Source organism: Ranitomeya variabilis, chromosome 2 (assembly GCF_051348905.1).
Source record: "Ranitomeya variabilis isolate aRanVar5 chromosome 2, aRanVar5.hap1, whole genome shotgun sequence".
Taxonomy (NCBI): domain Eukaryota; kingdom Metazoa; phylum Chordata; class Amphibia; order Anura; family Dendrobatidae; genus Ranitomeya; species Ranitomeya variabilis.
This window is the reverse complement of record NC_135233.1, coordinates 479,248,714-479,266,023: the sequence shown is the minus strand read 5'-3', so window position 1 is coordinate 479,266,023 and position 17,310 is coordinate 479,248,714. Positions and strand designations below refer to the sequence as shown.

Sequence of the window (17,310 nt, the reverse complement as noted above, 5' to 3'; positions counted from 1 at the left end):
CCTGTTTGTGGGAATCATTGTACTATAGGAAGTGCTGGGGATCATCATACTTTGTGTGGGACTAGGGAAAACATAATACCATATAGGAAACCTATAGGAAACCTTCATGCTGTTGGGGGACCATCATACTGTGTGGCAGCTGTGGTGATGAATATCATACTGTGTGGAGGTCAGTGACCATCATCCTGGAGGCGTGGGGGCCTAGGTGACTATTATTTTCAGGGGCTGTGGTGATCATCATACTATGTGGAAGGCAGTAATGACCATCATACTATATGGGGGCATTGGTGACCATCATACTGTGTGGGGGGACCAGTGGTGACCATTATAATGTGTATGTGATTGGGTTGTGATGATTATCATGTTGTGTGCGGTAACCATTAAGGATGAGCGAATGTTCTCGGTGATACCCGGATATCAGTCGAGTAACTGGATGCTCGGATATGCTCGTTACTCGGCGAGCATTGGACAGTGCTTGATTTAAAAATTGAATCCCTGCCTCGCATGTTTGCCGCCTGCTACACAGCCAATAACCATGTGGGAATTGCCTGCCAGTCACTGTAATTCCGGTGGAAAGATGACGGTGTGAAATGGCAAATTTTGTCAAGGGAGGGAGATGATGATGAGACAGTTGCTGATAAGTCAGCTTGTTGTTGTTAAATTTCCAACTCAGGAGGACCGGGGTGTGGCAATGGAATACAAGGTGGTGGGATGACAAAGTCACCGACCCAACCTGGGAATTTGACATGGAGAGCGAGGCCAATAGTGCTGAGGTGGGAGTGATTGACTAGGTATTGGCTAGGTGTTTCCCAATACCCTGTCCATAAAACTGGCGCAGATGCCTCCCACTCTGCACCTATCCTTGCACATTTTGACTTACCATCATCAGGCACTTCAAAATCTGTGTCCCAGCATAGCGTTCAACTGTCCCTACCTCAGGCCTTAGAACGAAAAAAAAAGTTTTCAGTCACCCACCCACAGGCTTAAAGTCTAAATGGACACCTTTCCAGGCTGCTTGCAATGGAAATGTTGCTGTTTTGGTTCGTTGACATGGAGGATTCCCACCGACTCATGGCGTCAGCTGTCCCTCAGTATTTGGTTCCCAGACGCCACTATTTCTCACCATGTGGCGTCCTCACCTTGTACCAGTACGTGTCCAGAAACATCACCCATGCACCTACCAACAGGGTTACTGGGATTGTCAACTTAACAACTGACACGTTGGCAAGCACTTGTTTCCAGGGATGCTACTCTTCCCTGGTGGCACAAAAGTGAGCATTATGGATTTCGGGGCCGAGTTCCACCCTGGCATGGCACATGTGCTCCCAACATTGAGGATTTCTGGCCCTACTTAAGTCAGGGTTTCCTCCACCTCCTCCATGTGTTATCTCAGAGCACATGTTCCACATCAGCTGGAAGCTCTACAGCACTGCCTCAGCGAAGCGGCAACCGACACTACTAAATCTGATATTTGATTTGTATAGTAGACAAACCTCACACCGTGGCAGAGGTACTTCAAGGAATAACAGACTAAATAGATCTGTGGCTTTTGAAAATGAACTTCCAACTAGGCATGGTCATGCGTGATATTCAGGGGCTGGCTGGGCCGGGTGGCAGGAATGCATATGTCTCCCGGACCGGTGCCTAAGCAGCTGCACAGGGCCACTGGAGGACCAGCAGTGATTTTAATATAGTGCACCTGTACTGCATGGTCGTGTCATCCCACCAGCCGCCCCGACATGCAGGCTGCAGCAGTATGTGATGAGCAGGCCCAGGAGGGGAAGGATGCGCTGCCTGCACCCGTGGCTGGAGCCATGGCCGGCTTCAGTAATGTGCACGCAGCGGTGAGGCCGGGTTCACATTAGCGTTTCTTTGTGCAGCATATGATCCACATACATCCGCATGCGTCATGTGTACATATCTTTAAAGCGCATGTATGCAGGGAAATGCTTTCGCATGCGGATGCTTACGCATGCGACGTTTCACGGTGTGCGGCGGTGTTTGGCAAACGCAACATGTTGCATTTTTTGAGGCGATTGCGGATGATTGAGTCCAAAAATTGCATTACTGTCAATGGGACCGCATTGGTACGCTGTTGTGAATTCCGTTCTCGGACTCCCTCCTGTGGTCATGAATGGTACTTTGGTTGGTTCTACTCTTGGACTCCCTCTGGTGGCTTCGAGCGGAACTGCTGGTCACTGAGGTTGGCTTTATCAGCTGCTCTCGTTTATTGCTATGCTGCTTCCCTATTTAACTCCACTCAGATCGTTACTTCATGCCAGCTGTCAATGTGTCAGTATTGGTTCAGAACTCTCTTGGACTTCTCTGAGGACCTGTCTACTCCAGCAGAAGCTAAGTCTTTGCTAGTTCATTTGTTGTTACTGCTAATTTCTAGTCCAGCTTGCTATCATGATATTCCCTTGCTAGCTGGAAGCTCTGGGGTGCAGAGTGGCACCTCCACACCGTGAGTCGGTGTGGGGAGTCTTTTTGCTTACTCTGCGTGGTTTTTGTAGTCTTTTTGTGCTGACCGCATAGTTCCCTTTTCTATCCTCTGACTATTTAGTGAAATCTGGCCTCCTTTGCTTAAACCTGTTTCATTCCTGTGTTTGTGTCCTTCCTCTTAACTCACAGTCAATATATGTGGGGGTCTGCCTTTACCTTTGGGGAATTTCTCTGAGGCAAGGTAAGGCTTCTATTTCTATCTTTAGGTGTAGTTAGCTCTTAGGCTGTGAAGAGGCGTCTAGGGAGAGTTAGGTACGCTCCACGGCTATTTCTAGTGTGTGTGTGATAGGAGTAGGGTTGCGGTCAGCAGAGTTCCCACTTACCCAGAGCTAGTCCTGATTTTGTATTTACTCATCAGGTCATTCCAGGTGCTCCTAACCACCAGGTCCATAACAGTACGCAATGACATGCGTACGAATGCGTTCAATACGCATGCATACTTTAGACTACGCATGTCCAGAAAATGATGTCACCGCCTCCACCATGCGCATAAAAAACGCAAAGCATGGCAAAACGCATTTTTACGCATGCACATGCAGCATTTATGTTTGTGTCATGCGCAAGATGATGCGCAGGCATAAGTATGCCTTGGCATGTGTTTGCGCATGCAGATGATACGGTACGCACAGAAACACTAATGTGAACTTAGCCTGAGAGGGGGCAGCTCCTGGCACACAACTAAGAAGATGTGGGTGCATTACTTAGGCCTCTTTCACACTTCCGTCTTTTAGCTCCCGTCGAAATCCGTCAATTTTTGAAAAAACAGGATTCAGTAAATTTTTCTGCTGGATCCTGTTTTTTCCCCCATAGACCTGTATTAGCGACGATTGTGACGGATGGCCATCCGTTTCATCCGTCGTGCACTGGATTCGTCGGAAAATTGCTGTCTGTCGGAGAAAACTTTCAGAGGAACGTTTTTTCTGCACGTCGGAAAATCGCTCAGCGACGGGTCCTGCGCTGCCTGTCCTTGGCTATTATGGAAGCCTATAGACGCAGGATCCGTCGCTGACCGTCAAAAACTGGAATCCAGCGACATATCCCGTTCTTGTATTCTGAGCATACCTGGAAGGATTTTCTAGTCAGGGGACAATCAATCTCTCTCTCTCTCCAGAATTTTATACATTCAAATTCGGGCAGCGCATGATTCGACGCATCTGTCAGGAAACTGGATACGTTACATCCGTTTTTCACTATTTTTAAGACATCTGTTGATACGTTGCATCTACGCAATCTGACGGCCGCCTGCCGACGGAAGTGTGAAAGAAGCCTAAGTGATCGCACACAGCATCATCCTCTTCTCTGTGCAGATCTGTCCCCGATGCAGCAGAGGACAGCAGGACAAGATGAGAGGTAGCTGCCCTGTGTGCCCACTACCCTGCACATTCCAGGTAACCTCTCCAGCTGCCCCCCTCAACTTTTGCTGTGCTAAGTAGCAGGGGGAGGGGGCATTTGACAAATTAAACATGGTAGGTTAAAGTACTAGAAAACACACACCCACACACCAGGCCTTTTAAAAATATTTTTGGGGGCCTACAAAGGTCAACGAGATGACTAATGCGCTATATTGATTTGCAAAACTACTAGAATACACACACCAGGCCTGAAAAAGTATTTTTGGAGCCTAGAAATAGCAACGATAAGGCTGATGCCAATTATTTATTTCTCAAAGTAATAGAAAACACACAGCGGTTTCAAGGACAGAACTCCCACGGGTGGGGGGTGCAGAGTACACATGTAAGAAGAGAGACCGGACTGGGGGTACCTTTTTCGCTCCGAGGCCGTAACTATCGGGACGGTCACCTTTGTTTTCTGGGGGAAAGTTTAGAGATCCGGACTGACCTTTGCACTGGACAGCAGGGGGGCGGAGCGAGGATAAAAATAGCTGAGCGCAAAACGGAGAGCAGACTTGACGGGAAGAGGCAGCAGGAGGGTTTTGGTACTCCGTCCTTTGAGCACCATGACAGAGCAGGACCGAGCTACTTTGCCCCGGCTGCTCCCCACAAAGCCTGTGACCGGAGAACAGTTTACCGCCCGTTGGCCCCCACTGCTCCAGTTACTCCACTTCTCGGGCCAGTGTATAACGTGCATGTGCCACCTATGAGAAACCAGGTGACTTGTCGAGAACTTTATCCTTACTCACCCGCTTACTCTGGCCGGGCTCTGTTAAGCCCCGGCAGTGCAAAGGACTGCTCTGCTCACTGCTACTCCAGACTCCGAGACCGACATCGAGGACTCATCACCACCGCCAGGTACTGGTACAATGACGCCTACAGGCCTGCATCGCTTGCATCACGTGCTGACCAGGTCAGCACCACCGTGCGCATCTGAGACTCTCCACTCTGAAGCCATTGGACTGATATGTTTATGGCACACCCGCGAAAACCGTAGGGTACTCGGGCTGGGTCAGACGGTTCTTAAAGGGGGTGTCACGGCAGCAGTGACCCGGTCCGGACCCTGGGAGACCAATAAAAGTCAGGTGAGGCAAGATATTCTTAATAATTTGAGGAAGATGGGGTCCAAACATAAAAGTATGGCTGATCGGAGAGTGGTGGGTTTGGACCTGTGTGTTGGTGAATTGGTGTGATTGTCCTTGAAGAACATTAAGTTGAAGGTTCCTTCAAGGAATTTTTCATATGGAATGAACTTATTTATAGGTTATATTTCAATATATACATGATTACATAACAATAGGCACATATAAAGCCTCAACACCAACGAGTATATTAACCAAATATACTCGTTATTATTTACACAAAATTCAAACAATTATGAAAACCAAGTGCTGCTATGGATAGCGGGATTACACAATATATCTTTTAATCACCTTAATGCTCAAATCATAATACAGTTGTGCTCAAAAGTTTACATTCGCAGCTTCCGAGCTGATGATTGCAAATTTGCCTCCACTGTTTGCTGATAACGTGCGGCATTCATCTTTTCTTCAACTTTGACCAAGTTTTCTGTGTCTTTGTTGCTCACACATCCCCAAAACATCAGCAATCCACCTTCGTGCTTTACAGTAGGAATGGTGTTCCTTTCATCATAGGCCTTGTTGACCTCTCTCCAAATGTAACGTTTATGGTTGTGGACAAAAAGTTCAATTTTGGTCTCTGTACTGTTTTGCGTATTGTAGGAAAGATACTTTGTGGCATTTGCGCAGTAATGGCTTTCTTCTGGTGACTTGACCATGCAGCCCATTTTACTTCACGTGCCTCTTTATTGTGTATCTTGAAACAGCCTCACCGCTAGTTTTCAGAGAGTCCTGTATTTCAGCTGATGTTTGCATCCCGAACAATTTTCCTGGCAGTTTTGGATACAATTTTTGTTGGTCTACCTGACCGTGGTTTTGCTCATCATATGGGTGTCCTTTATTTGGGAACCTTGGCAAGGTATGCATGAGGTGCTAATGATTGTCTGAGGAATGTTCTGCCCTGTTGAATGCACTTGGCTAAACCATCAAGATCCCCTGCTGGCAGCTTCCTTTGCAATTGCAGACCAATGACCTTGATGTGTCGATGGCCGACAAGTCCAGAGACAATGCCTGTACATAATAGGAGGTTTAGGCTGCGCAGGATGCACACAGCATCTCGAGCACCATGTGGCCTGGTGTTGTCATGTTGAAAAACAGCTCCCGGGACACTTTAGAGAAATGGCCGTACCAGTCTCTCAGCCAAAGTAACTATAAGCTGTTAGTGTACCTGGAATGAAGGCTAGAGGGGTCTGAATACCATACATTATGCCACCCCACACCATAAACCCGGGAGGAAGACCGGTGTAATATTTTCTTGTGAAGATCTCTTTATGATGTTGCCCATGTGGTCTACAGACCAATATCTGGCTATCATTGCATTCAAGACTAAATGGGGACTCATCGATGAAGAGAGTAAAGGTACCTTCACATTAAGCGACGCTGCAGCGATAGCGACAACGATGCCGATCGCTGCAGCGTTGCTGTTTGATCGCTGGAGAGCTGTCACACAGACCGCTCTCCAGCGACCAACGATGCCGAGGCCCCCGGGTAACCAGGGTAAACATCGGGTTGCTAAGCGCAGGGCCGCGCTTAGTAACCCGATGTTTACCCTGGTTACCAGCATACTTACATTCGCGTCCCCCGGCGTCCGCTTCCTGCACTGACTGAGCGCCGGCCCTAACAGCAGAGCGGTGACGTCACCGCTGTGCTGTACTTTCACTTTCACTTTACGGCACTCAGTCAGTGTGGGAAGCGGACGCCGGGGGATGCGAAGGTGAGTATGTAGTGTTTGTTTTTTTTACATTTTACACTGGTAACCAGGGTAAACATCGGGTTACTAAGTGCGGCCCTGTGCTTAGTAACCCGATGTTTACCCTAGTTACCAGTGTAAAACATCGCTGGTATCGTTGCTTTTGGTGTCAAACATGACGATACACGCCGGTCTGACGACCAAATAAAGTTCTGGACTTCTAGCTCCGACCAGCGATATCACAGCAGGATCCTGATCGCTGCTGCGTGTCAAACTAAACGATATCGCTAGCCAGGACGCTGCAACGTCACGGATCGCTAGCGATATCGTTTAGTGTGAAGGTACCTTAAACCTCAATTCTAGCCTTTGATCTCCATCTGTAGACTAAGTGGACAAGGTCATGAAGAGGCTTACATGGATAATGTCTAAGGAATGTTTGCACAGCTGGCATTTGTCTGTAACTGCAGTGAGCAGAGCCAAGTCAGATCACTGCTGTTTATCCATTTAAGTGGAGATGTTAAACAATGATCACATGTATAGACAACTTGGCACACTTGAGTGGTTGAAGTGAGGAAATTTAATGTGAACCGAAATACATAGAGTAGTCACAACAAACGTTTTGGTCATCAAGACCTTCATCATTGTACCATGAAATATAGTAGATCGCCATGAGGTTCACAGTCAGGAGAGTGATACTCAGTCTGTATGGTATATCTGGTATCAGGGCTGCCACTAGAAATTTCGGGGCCCCATACTGGCAAAATTTTTGGGGCCCCCTTGAGACTCCGCCCAGGCTCCACCCCAGCCCCGCCTCCACGCTCCACCCCTCAAACTGTCCACAGTCCCACCGCTCTCCCTTGGAAAATCTCCACTTCTCACCTATCACACATTGACAGTTCCCATCACCAGATCACACATAAGCCAACGGCTTTTGTTTTGGCCAAAAGATTTTTTAAGCCACCAAAATGACAAGGTAGACACTTTTGGCCAGGCCCTACTCTACTGTAACCTATTAAATATTTGTTAAAATATGCAATACAATATAGGTATATTTGTATTTATTTTTGAATTTTTAAAATGACCTATAATACCACATACAAGGAACAAATACCACAGCACCATGACCAGATGACATATTACCACCACAGTGATTGAATAATATCAAATACAAGGAACAAATACCACAACATCATGACCAGACCACATATTACCACCACATAGTGACTGAATACTACAATACTGATCAATAATAAAAAAAAACACACAATACTATCACCATCAGTGCCATTATACACAGGAGATCTGTACTTAGTATGCAGTGTCTGTGTACAGGTAATACAGTGATCACCAGTGACATTATACACAGGAGCTCTGTATATAATGTATAGGTAATACAGTGATCACTGGTGACATTATACACAGGACCGGTGTATATAGTATACAGTGTATAGTGTCAGTGTATAGGTAACACACTGACTCACCAGTGACGTCTCTAGGTGAAGTCCTTCATCTTTCATCCAGCACAGATCGCCATCACTTCATCCAGCCAGGACTGGTCTCTGCAGGAAATAACAGTTATCTCGAGTTCCACTTGCAGAACACATTACTTAATTTTCCCAACTTCTACATTACACCACATGAAGAAGGCAACATAGTATCACTCTACACAGTAATAGGACCGCCCCCCCATTTAAAACAGTATACTCAAAAAATAAAATAAATACATCACTGCAGTAATAATATCCCTTAATTAGCCCCTATGATAATAATATTCGCCATCCTAGCCCCCGTGTGTCTCATTCCTGGCGTCAGCCATATGTTCTCCCATCCTGCCCTAATGAGTATCCATTCTGCCCCATATGATCTCCCCATCCTGCCCCATCTGTCTCCATCATATCCATCCTCCCCCATGATCCTGCCCCATCTGTCTCCAATCCTGCCTCCAGTGTCTCCAATCTTGCCCGTATCACCATTCTGCCCCATCTTCAATCATGCCCCCATGTCTGCAATCATGCCCCGTGTCTCCATTCTGCCCCATCTGTTTCCAATCCTGCCCCATCTGTCTCCAGTCATGCCCTAGTGTCTCCAGTCATGCCGCCATGTCTCCATTCTGCCCCAGTGTCCAGCGTTCTGCCCCAGTGTCCAGCGTTCGTGCCCCAGTGTCCAGCGTTCGTGCCCCAGTGTCCAGCGTTCGTGCCCCAGTGTCCAGCGTTCGTGCCCCAGTGTCCAGCGTTCCTCCCCTAGTGTCCAGCGTTCCTCCCGTGTGTCCAGCGTTCCTCCCCTGTGTCCAGCGTTCCTCCCCTGTGTCCAGCGTTCCGCCCCTGTGTCCAGCGTTCCGCCCCTGTGTCCAGCGTTCCGCCCCTGTGTCCAGCGTTCCGCCCTGGGCCCCCCGGATCGCCGCTCTCAGTAAAAAAAAACAAAAAACAAGTTCTGCTTACCTGGCCGCGCTCTCTCCACACAGCTGAAGCGTGCACTCGCCGGCGACTGACAATGACGTCAGACGCCGGCGACATGCACGCTGCGACTGACGTCAGCTGCCAGCCTCAGATTGGCTGGCGGCTGTTAACTATTGACGTGTGTCAATAGCGTTAAACAGCTGCAGCGCCGCTAAGGGCCCGGTTTAGCCTCCGGCTCCCGGTAGGGGCCCGGTGAGCAGATGAGACGGGGCCCGATGCGGGCCCCCTCTGCCCACCGGGCCCCATACACCAGTCACAGCTGTAATGCCCTGATGGCGGCCCTGTCTGGTATGGTAGTTGCCAGTAACTAGAAGCTGGCATATCAATGGTATATATGTGGGCGTGTGTACCTAGGACGTGGTGTCCACCGCTTGTCAGGCAGACACCGCGTCCTAGGTACACACGCATGTCCGGAAACGCAGGGCCGCCGGATGCATGTTCGCACGCATAGTGGAGACAGGATTTCATAAAATCCCCTCCACTATGCTGTAACATCTGGACGCTGCGGATTGAACGCTGCGGCTGTATGCAGCGTTCAATCCGCAGCTAATCTGGATGTAATCCAGCACGTGGAAACATACCCTAAGGGTACGTGTCCACTTTCAGAATGGCCGGCAAACCCGCTCCGCCCTAAGCTCCGCCCTAAGCTCCGCCCCCTTCTGTGACGCGATGACGACGGATGTGTTCATTGCACACATCCGGCATCATCGCACCCAGGGGTGGATTAAAGGGAACCTGTCACCCCGTTTTTTCCGTATGAGATAAAAATACCGTTAAATAGGGCCTGAACTGTGCATTACAATAGTGTATTTTGTGGACCCGGATTCCCCACCTATGCTGCCGAAATACGCCGTTTTCGCCTGTCAATCAGGCTGGTCTGGTCAAATGGGTGTGGTGACATCGCTGTTCCTTCCCCCAGATCTTTCTTATTTTTCCGTTGGTGGCGTAGTGGTTTGCGCATGCCCAAGGCCCGAATCCACTTCATAGGTGTGGAAAAAGAGCGCGATCTGCGCTATTCCCCTGGTGATCGGTGGCCGCGCGTGCGCAGATGGAGCGCTCTGCTGCCCGCGGCTTCAGGAAAATGGCCGCGGGATGCCGCGCGTGCGCAGATGGAGATCGCGGCGGCCATTTTCCTGAAGCAGAGTTCCGGGTCCTTGTTGTTGGGGCATGCGCATTCAGCTAGCGCCGTCCATTTTGGTATACCCGGCGTCCTGTTCCCCGGACTCCCTCCAGGTATGGCGTCTCCTGTCTACATGCATGCTTTGTGCTTCTCCAGCTGTATGTATTTAGGCTACTTGTGTATTTTGTATATAAAGCACCGTTTGAGTCTTCTACTCTCACCCCTGATGAAGCCACTCCTGTGGCGACACGCGTTGGGTCGTTAACCCCCCCCTGGTCCCTTTTTCTCCTTTCACACATACACAGCTTTGGGACAGGCTCCTCAGGCGGTCTTTCCTTACATGGGTAATTTTTCCATGGGGTCGATAGCTGTATTTCTCCTCTGAGCTTTTCTACTGCATTTACTTTGATTTATTTTTGGGCATGCCACTACATGGTTACTATAGGGAGGAAAAATCCGGCTGGTCTTCCTATTGTCTAGTATTTTACTAGGATTTGCTGTTGCTTTGTATCAGTGCATTTAACCTGTATGTTGGTATTTCTACATTTATAGACCCGGTATCATGTGCCCTTAATTGAAGCTGTTTTATAGCTCATTACATGTGGCCTGTTTTTCCAGCATCCATATAGCCTTGTTATCCATTACCATCTTGTTGATACGATATTACTACCAACTGTGTATGTGTGGGTCCAGGGGGGCTCTACCTCTTACTGGGGTATGTTGTTATATTGTTTTTAAATGGTTTTATTCTAGTTTTTGTGTGTTTTGGACTCAAATAAAATATATTTTTCTACCTTTTTGATCTCTTACATGTGACATTTATATTTAGGATGTTCCCCAATTGGTGTTGTCTCTTTTCTCTTTGTCTTCTTCAGTGTATTATTTGACACACGTTGGGTTGATTGCCCTCTATCTTATGATATACTGTGGGTGGTGCCCTCCATTTTTCTTCCAGTGTCAAGCAATCTGCTCCAGTGTCTCCAGCAATCATCTGCCCCAGTGTGTCCTCCAGCATTGCCCCCAGTGTCTCCAGCATTGCCCCCAGTGTCTCCAGCATATTGCCCCGGGCTCCCCGGATTGCCGTTCGCAAAAAAACCCAAAAAAACGAGTTCTCCTCACCTGACCAGCGCTCCAGGCGGTGAGCTCCCTCCAGCAGCGTGGACTCGCCGGCGACTGACAATTACGTCAGACCCCGGCGACGTGTGTGCTGCGCCTGCGGCTGACTTCAGCTGCCAGCCTCCAATTGGCTGGCGGTTGTTGTTAACTATTGACGTGCGGGCGTGCGACCGCACGTCAATAGGAAACCGCCGCAGCGCCGGTAGGGGCCCGGTGAGCAGATGAGACGGGGCCCGATGCGGGCCCCCTCTCTCTGCCCACCGGATCAGGGCCCATAAATGATACGCCAGTCTGACAGGGGCACATGCAGTAATGCCCTGATGGCGGCAGCCGGCAGGCAATCTGTGCGGTAGCCCAGGGCCCCCCCACACCACTGGGCCCTGGGCTAACGCCCAGATTGACCCTCTTATAATCCGCCCCTGATCGCACCCCACACATAGGGCCCTGTGATTTACCTTGCGGCGGCGCAGTGGCGCCGCAAGGTATATGGACATGCTGCGATCTTAAAAGACGCGCTGCATGTCCAGAATCGCAGGGCCGTCGGGTGCGTGTTACCACGCATAGTGGAGACGGGATTTGATAAAATCCCCTCCACTATGCTGTAACATCTGGACGCTGCGTGTTTGACGCTGCGGCTCTGCGCAGCGTCAAACACGCAGCGTTTCCTGATCGTGGAAACATACCCTGAGGGCTGTCCCACACGTCCAGATAATTCCGGTACCGGAATAAATCGGTACGGGAGTTATCCGTGTCCGTGTGCCTGGGAACTCACGGAGGCCATACATGCGTCACACGTGTGCCGCCCGTATGGCGAGTGGGTACCACACGGAGCGTGTGGTACCCACTCTGCATGGTGCTGAAGCTGCGATTCATATCTTCCCTGCAGCAGCGTTTGCTGCAGAGAAAATATGAAGAATAGTGTTTAAAATAAAGATCCATGTGTCCGCCGCCCCCCCACCCCCTGTGCGCCCCCCCGCTGGTCAGAAAATACTTACCCGCTCCCTCGCTGCTTCCTGGTCTGGCCGCGGCTTCTCCTGCATGCGGTCACGTGGGGCCGATCATTTACAGTCATGAATATGTGGCTCCACCTCCCATAGGGGCGGAGCCGACTATTCATGATTGTAAATGATCGGCCCCACGTGACCGCATACAGTAGGAGGCGCGGCCAGACCAGGAAGGAGCGAGGGAGCGGGTGAGTATTTTCTGACCAGCGGGGGGGCGCACAGGGGGTGGGAGGGCGGCGGACACCTAAATCTTTATTTTTAACACTATTCTTCATATTTTCTCTACAGCAAACGCTGCTGCAGGGAAGATATGAATACCGGCTTCAGCACCATGTGGGGGGGACAGCGCTTACTGTAGCGCTGTCTCCTGCACGCACACGGACCCCAGACGGAGAATGTCCGTGTGAGGTCCGTGTTTTACGCGGACCCATTGACTCTATTGGGTCCGTGTAAAACGTGCGCTCCCACGAACACTGACATGTCTCCGTGTTTGGCACACGGAGACACGGTCCGCAAAAAATCAATGACATCTGAACAGATGCATTGATTTTTATGGGTCTACGTGTGTCAGTGTCTCCGGTACGTGAGGAAACTGTCACCTCACGTACCGGAGCCACTGACGTGTGAAACCGGCCTAAGACTGTAGATTTGTGAATTCTTACGTATGCACGGTCAGGATTCTCCAGTCCTGGGGAGCGGGCAGTGAAGTGACCGCAAGTATGTTATTTGCATTCTTCCGGCCACATTCTGAGTAGACGTGTCTTGGTCTCGCTCAATTCACTTGCACTGGACAACCCCATTAAGGGAACTAAAAATTAAATAAAAAAGGGAATTTTTTTTTTAAAAATATTTAAAGACCTTTTTACAGCAAAATGTAATGGTGACCACTCCCTGCTTATTCTTCTCGACCTTTCTGCAGCTTTCGACACTGTTGACCACCATCTCCTACTCTCTAGGCTCCAGTCACTAGGCATTAAGGACTCTGCTCTCTCCTGGTTCTCCTCCTATCTTTCTGACCGCTCCTTCAGTGTTCTGTTCACTGGTTCCACTTCGTCTCCTCTTCCTCTCACTGTTGGGATACCTCTGGGCTCAGTCCTTGGCCCCCTTCTCTTCTCCCTCTACACAGCCCCAATTGGACAGACCATCAGCAGATTTGGCTTTCAGTACCATCTTTATGCTGATGACACACAACTATACACGTCATCCCCTGACCTTACCCCCGCTGTACTACAGAACGCCACTGACTGTCTGTCCGCAGTCTCCAATATCATGTCCGCTCTCTATCCAAAACTCAACCTTTCCAAAACTGAACTACTTCTGCTCCCGCCATCTACTAACCTCCCTAAATCTGACATTTCCCTCTCCGTGGGTGGCACCATAATAACACCCTGGCAGCAGGTTCGCTGTCTGAGTCTTCCGTTTGACTCCGATCTCTCCTTCACATCCCATATACAATCTCTTGCCCGCTCGTGCCGCTTACACCTAGAGAACATCTCTAGAATCCGCCCTTTTCTTATCATGGAGACAACAAAAACCCTCACTGTCGCCCTGATCCATTCCCGCCTGGATTACTGTAATGCTCTATTAATTGGCCTCCCCCTCACGCGATTTTCCCCTCTCCAGTCTATCCTTAATTCAGCAGCTAGGGTCGTCAATCTGGCTAATTGTTACTCGGACGTGTCCGCTCTTCGCCAGTCGTTACACTGGCTGCCCATTCATTATAGAATCCAATTCAAAGTACCTGTTCTCACCCACAAAGCTCTCCACAGTGCGGCACCCCCTTACATCTCCTCCCTTATTTCTGTCTATCAGCCTATCCGACCTCTGCGCTCTGCAAACGACTTTCGACTAACCTCTGCACTAATCCGTACCTCCCACTCCCGACTCCAAGACTTCTCCCGTGCTGCGCCAATCCTCTGGAATGCTCTACCCCAAGATATTAGGACCATCCACAATTTGCATAGTATTAGGCGCTCCCTCAAAACACATTTGTTCAGAGCGGCCTATCACGTTCACTAATCAAAGTCATTTTATGTTTGTGTGTGTGTAGCCCATTCACTATCTCACCTACCCCCCACCCCCTGAAGATGGCTGGACCATCATTGTAAATACATCATTGTAAATACACACCTGAACTTTGTATCTCCCCACCTCATTGTAGATTGTAAGCTCTCACGAGCAGGGTCGTCTTATTTTGCTTTATTACTGTATTGTTAATGTTGTTACTTATGACTTATGTTTGAAACTGTTAAACTATAAAGCGCTGCGGAATATTTTGGCGCTATATAAATATTATTATATTAAATCACTGTTTAAAAATAGAAATTAAAAAATGAACATATTTAGTGCATCTAATTCTGTAATAGTCTGATCTGTCAAACTATAAAATGAATTAAATCATATGATAAATGCCATAAAGAGAAAAAAATATATCTAGACACTAGAACTGTCGATAACAGTTGCCACATCTCCCTAAAAAAATGTAATAAAAACAAATCAAAATGGTCTGAAAAAATACGTCAGCTGGACCCAAAAAAAGCGTTCACAGAGGCCAAATGGCCTGTAAACTAGAAAAATAAACATATATTAAATAAAAAAAATGCATATTCATAATTGTTGTGTCCCGTGTGTCTGTAAAAGTCCAATCAAAATGCCATAAGTGTTGTTTTGTGGTTATTGTGCTGGAAAATAATTATAGTGGTCTCTAGCAAGAAGGGAAGAAAAAACCTAAGGCACAAATATAAAAACTGTCTGTGACAAGAAATGGTTAATGCACTGCAGAAAATCTAATCAATAAAAGCAATACAACAGGATCAATACTAAAACACTGCGCAGAGCACTAGAAGCGCCCTACAGCGCATACACCGCACACCCTGTGCATACACATGTATCGTCTGCAGTCACTGAGCAGAGAAGCTGGAAAATGCCCATGCACCTGCTATAATTAGCAACCACCAATCAATAATACGCAAGGCAGTCATGTGACGTGACACGGCCAATCCGGTCACATGCTGGCCGCGCCTCTTTACGTCACGCACCTCACTGCCCTCAGTGTGATGTCTGCGCTGTGAGGGCGGAAGTTATTTTTTTTGTCACTGAAACTTTATTAGAAGCTGACAGCGACGTCCTGAGTGAGTCAGGTCAGTATGACGGAAGCGCCGCTGTGGCTGACACATGGAAAGTTGTGGGTGTTTCCTCCGGTCTCATTGCCTGACAGCCGGTACCGGTGAATGCCGTGCATTAGTAGAGTGGCTGCCCTGTATACGGACTTCTGTATTCTGTCATTGTCCTGCACAGCAGTTATCACATGGAGCTGGTGCATGCTGGGAACCTCCCTTTAATGTATAGTTGAAGGATTTTGAATTAAAGGGGTTGTTCACCACATTTTAGTTTTCTTACTTACATGGAGGATTTTAAGCCAAAAATTATTTTTGCCATTGGGTCCCACTACGAGTTTTTCACCGTTTGGCTTTTACAGGCTTTCTGTTTCTCTGCACATTGAACTTTGATGTGGTCGTAAATCGGCTGAGAGGTCAGAAAAACCTGGGTAACAGAGTTACAAGCTGTCCCCTCAGAAACGAGCTCCCCGATGGATAATCAGTTTACTTGTTAAGGATAGAACGCAAACTATGCACAGTTTGTAATGAAACCCAACTTGCATAAATCATTTTTAGCCCCAAATACAAGCATTTAAAGGGGTTGTCCACTACCAGCACAATCCCTTCTTAATCTGAATGTTTATCCTGTTAAAGTGAAAACACCTACACTCCCCTCCTGTGCCGGTGGCATTCCAGCAGTGTCTCCTTCCCAGCGCTCACATACGGTTGTTCTGACACGTGAGCCTGGGACCAGTCTATGTCTCCACCTTTGGACAAATCATACAGCAAGAGGAAGTCGGCGAGCAGCCGCAGCCCTGGATTCCTGTTGATTGCCTAGCAAACAGATAGACAGCCGCAACACATGCGAGAACGATCTGCCACAACACATGCAGCCGCGGGGACTCGAACATATCCAAGCGTGAACAAGATACTTGTGTAATACGCTCATCACTATGGACAACCCCTTTAAGTAAAATCAATTCTCCAAAGTTGGACAATCCCTTTTAACAAACAGAAAAGCATTTTTGCTGCCCCGGCTAGCTTATTCCGAAGCTGTCCGTACTCATTAGGCTACATTCACACATCCGCTTTTCTGATCTGTGTGCTGTTTGTTTTTAACAGCACACCGGCCACTTGGATCTGTTCACACAACCATTATTTGCTGCATTTTTGCACTTACTCATCGCTTTTTATGGGTGAAAAAAAACGCTGAAAGAAGTAACATGCTGTAGTTTTCCTATTGTCAGGAAATAAAAAAACAACATGTGTGCACAAGAGTCCTAAAATCTCATAGCTTTTGCTGGTACTGTAAAAAGCGGCTTAAAATTTGCATTAAAAAAACGCAACGTGTGAACAAATCCCAAAGTTTTAAGCTCAAGTTTGCTCCTATCTACTTACAAGCGCAATAGAAAAGAGCTAGTAAGCACTGTGGTTGCTCTGCTGTCTAGCAGCGGTGGTCAGTCTCCAAGGAACTCAACAGCTTCATATATGCCTATGACACTTGTGAGCTTGGGTCAGGGGACCAACGGCCGGTATGTGCAAAAACAATAAAGCAGTGACCTGACTATTGTTTTCACGGTCTTTGTTCTGAAGACGCTCTACACTTGAGTCAATGGGAATCCTCCAAGGATGCCGGGGTGTCGTTTTGAGGATTTTGCCAGTGTTTTTAGCTTCAAAAACCGCTAAAGGGTTCCTTCATTGTTGAATGTAGTCTAACCCCATATGCCGACAGAGATGCAGGCTCAGTTCCTGAGCCCATAACAGAAAATGGGACCTGAGATGTGTATCGAACCG

General features: G+C 48.3%; 1 protein-coding gene across 5 annotated transcripts in view; it reads left to right on the top strand.

Moving 5' to 3' along the window:
• Nucleotides 1-17,310, top strand: part of CHID1 (chitinase domain containing 1) — a 670,857-nt gene that overhangs the window by 36,712 nt on the left and 616,835 nt on the right. For 4 of the 5 annotated variants that reach the window (XM_077287836.1, XM_077287839.1, XM_077287840.1 and 1 more), the window contains exon 1: nt 15,432-15,558. The exons of the other annotated variant lie outside the window; for it this stretch is intronic. The gene's annotated coding sequence lies outside the window, so the exon portion shown is untranslated. Of the gene's footprint in view, nt 1-15,431; nt 15,559-17,310 lie in introns of those variants that run through there. 5 annotated transcript variants of the gene reach the window in all.